Source organism: Dipteris shenzhenensis, chromosome 11 (assembly GCF_047967505.1).
Source record: "Dipteris shenzhenensis isolate YYH24624 ecotype China chromosome 11, Dip_SZ_1.0, whole genome shotgun sequence".
NCBI classification, from domain to species: domain Eukaryota; kingdom Viridiplantae; phylum Streptophyta; class Polypodiopsida; order Gleicheniales; family Dipteridaceae; genus Dipteris; species Dipteris shenzhenensis.
Window position 1 is genome coordinate 15,279,625 of NC_141606.1, and position 3,555 is coordinate 15,283,179.

General features: G+C 41.5%; 1 long non-coding RNA gene across 2 annotated transcripts; it reads left to right on the forward strand.

Annotated features, from left to right (window-relative positions):
• Positions 1-495: 495 nt before the first annotated feature.
• On the forward strand, positions 496-3,212 carry LOC147896666 (uncharacterized). 2 transcript variants are annotated; one of them, XR_015541823.1, is made up of 4 exons: positions 496-978; positions 1,270-1,403; positions 1,930-2,226; positions 3,148-3,212. It is a non-coding gene; the product is annotated as an uncharacterized LOC147896666 (long non-coding RNA). The 2 variants fall into 2 exon arrangements; XR_015541824.1 differs by lacking the exon at positions 3,148-3,212 and having other exon boundaries at positions 1,930-2,374.
• Positions 3,213-3,555: the final 343 nt, after the last annotated feature.

Sequence of the window (3,555 nt, forward strand, 5' to 3'; positions counted from 1 at the left end):
AGAAACAGACTTCAGTAGAAGGAAGAAGAAGACCAAGAAGGAAGCTTTGCATGTGCTACATAGGGCTTGGTTCACGCAGAACTTTCATTTGGTCTACGGGTGTGTATGAGAGACGGAATCTACAGTCAGTGTAGAGCATGTCGCCAAAATCATAACAATCCGTTACAATGAGTTAGTTGATAAAGGCTTTCACTCATCCATGATTCAGTTACACTCTTTTTAAAAAAATTGTTCACCCCTCTACTTGTTGCTAAAATATTACTATTGGGGCACCACTATTTAGCACATGCAAGTGTACCACCTTACCATGCACCCACCCTAAAGGATTCATATCTACCTGAGAGGGAATGGATGGGCATTTTTAAAAGTCCAAGAGAGCCATCCTTGTATAGGATTAAATGTAGCAGTATTCGTCCCGAGGCATACAAGGATTTTCTTATTTTCTACAATAATTTTTACCAAAAGCAGCGGCCTATTAACATGGAGGTTACAGTTGCCTTTGCCAGGGCGTATGCAAAAGAATTTAGCCCGATGTCGATTGAGCAAGGCACTTCTGTTGTTTTTGCATGGGCAGTTTTTGCAGAGCGGCACATTGAGGAGTTGAAGAAAAGCGGCTACTTTGAGAGCCACGTCATTAAGTGGAAGAAAAACAATGAAGGGATTTCTACAGATAAGGAGTGTTCTTTGCAAGATGGCATTCTTTCTACAGATAAGGAGTGTTCTTTGCAAGATGGCATTCTTTGAATAGATGAGAAGGGTGGAGCTAAAGAAACCCCCATGTTAATTAGACATTTTCGAAGGCAGGTGAGGTTGGTGGATATGAGGGGGCTTATGCCGGTTGGCGACCCACACACTGAAAATAAATTATAGTCTCTGGTTGATCACTTGGTTGTGAAAATGGTATCTGTTCGGGTGGCATTGGATAGCGGGAACACATCCTACATAGATGCCCTGGTGAGGAAGAGGAGCTGGGAATCCGTAAGTGAAGTTGTCATGCAGCTTAGAGCAGAGAAGGCATAAGCAGAGAATTAACTGCAATCCTTGCAGCCTAACTTCACAGATGCAAATAAAATGTTTGAGCTGGAATTGACAATTAGGCATCTTTCTAAGACCGTGGCATGGTTGGACACGGGAGATGCAGAATATGATGTGGTCCAAGCTAAGGCATTTGCATCAAACTTTAACAGTCACTAGTCTCATCTTGATTTACTTATGTATATGAATTCATTAAACGTTTCTAAACTCCTTTATTTTGTATCATGTTTGCAGGCCGTACTTGATCTGCACTTAGACCAGCTCTTAGAGGTGACAGACCAAATGCTCTGGCCTATCGGATGTAGAGTGAATGGAAGCGCAAGGGCCATGTATAGTTCACGCCAGCCCCTCCTCATCCCTGGTGTGCAGTTAAGGGCCTAATCAAAGTCTCGGCTGGTGTGTAGGTTTTGGGATGAGCCTTAAGCAGGAGGACGCGATGTTGCTAGTCAACTTGCCATGCAAGCACAGCTATCATGTGTTGTGCTTTGCATCTGCTAGCACATATGTTTGCAAATCTGCACCACATTTGCTAGCACATATGTTAGCATCCAATTAGTGTATGTGTTAGCAGTTGTGCTATTAGCACACCTATCATTAGGAATTGGTGCTATATGCATATTGTAATTAGCACAAGTTATGTTAGCATATGTGGTATCATATCCATTGCCACAACATCTGTTAGCACAGTCTATTAGCATATCGGTTATCACAGTCTATTAGCTTTGCTACTGTTAGAGCAATCGGTGTTATAAGAATAATGTTATCAGTGCAGCATATGTTACATACTTGTTAGCATATCTGTTAGTGCAAAATTATATTGCACAACTGTTATAATCTACTGCAGATGCAAATTGTCCTTCTGTCTACTTCTGTGTCTTTTTCATGCATGTGCAGATAAACATGTTGAAAAGGAAATCTCAAAAGGGGAGCCACAAGGCGAGGAGTTGCTTGCGAAGGAGCCTATAATGGAGACCACTGTAGCAATTGAGGAAGGTGGAGAGGGCAGTTTGCTATAGGAGTCACACAGGAGTGAAGGTGTGGCAGATGATGCCCCCACCATTGAAGAACTTGTAGCAACGGAAGCAATCGTTGATTTTTTGTTATAGGTTTCTAGAGTCAAGAACCCAGTAGTTGTAGGGGAAATTTACATGGCTGATCATAGTCCCCTGGAAAACATTGCTGCACGGATGGGTAAGAAGAAGTCAGCTGCTTCCACTTCTATAGTTGAGCATGTAAAGAGACAAAAGCTTGCATGTGGTGTAGATGCAGATGCAACAAGTAGTAGGAGCATTGCCAAACCACGAGCATGCAAGAAACTATAATGTAGATGCTGTAGGTCAGCCAGAGTGTCTTCCTGTGCACTTTTGAAAACCCAAATGTTGTTCTTGGGTCCCACATGTATACATTTATGGCATGACAAGTGAATCTCAGACGAGATACTGCCATCATAGAAAAAACCTTGTACTCTTTTTTATAATTTCCTTCAAGTGCAATTTAGAGTGTTGTTAAACTTGTTATAAAGGGCTCATTGTAATTTCCTTCTGAAATGGATTTTCAAAATTTGTTGAATCATGTGGTACATTGCTGAATACAAGCTTTGGCGCATGTGCATGGTTCATTGTGCTTTATTCAGCTTTCACATGGTTCATTTTGTATCCAAATGGTGCATGTGTAAGGTTTAGGCTGCTTTCATATGGTTTATTCTGGTTTTGTAAGGTTTAGGCTGCTTTCATATGGTTTATTCTGCTTTCATATGGTTCATTCTATTTTCATAACAAGTCATGTATGTATGGTTCATTTTGCTAACAAACGGTTAAGTCCGATTCAAATCAGTTTGGTGTACATGAAGCTTCACTATTAAAATATCTTCTTGAGCAGCTTTGGTGCTTGTCAGTTGCAGTTATGTTTGTTCATTCTGTAGTTATGTATGGTTCATTCTGCTTTCATTCCTGTCTGTTGCAGTTATGATTGTTCATACTGCAGTTATGTATGGTTCATTCTGCTTTCATACTAGCTCATCCTTGTATGGTTGATTCTGCTTTCATATGGTTTAGTCTAATTCAAATCTTGGTGTACATTAGGACTCATAGTTAAACTATCTTTTCTTTGCAGCTTTGGTGCCTGTCAGTAGAAGGCTTGATTGTGAGGAGTTGTCAACATTGGTCGGTAAAGGGAGCTAGAGGACCAAAAAGGGAGTTAGAGGATCGGCAAAGGGAGTTAGAGGAGGAAGAGTGCAAAAAATGGGAGAGGATTCAGAGGAGGGAACTAGACATTTTGCAAAGACCAGAGACGAAAGCAACAATTCCCTTGATGGATCACCCTATTCTGTTATGCCTGCCTGCACCCCCCCTGATTGTCTCCACACCTCTATAGCAAGAACGGCGAGCACTTATACTAGACTTGAATGGCATGTTGGTTAAGGTTGTAGAGGAGTTTCATGGAGAAAAGCCCCCTCGCTATGCCAAGGTTATGGAAGAATGTCATGTCAGTGCTAGACGCACGGCATATGTCAGGAGGGAT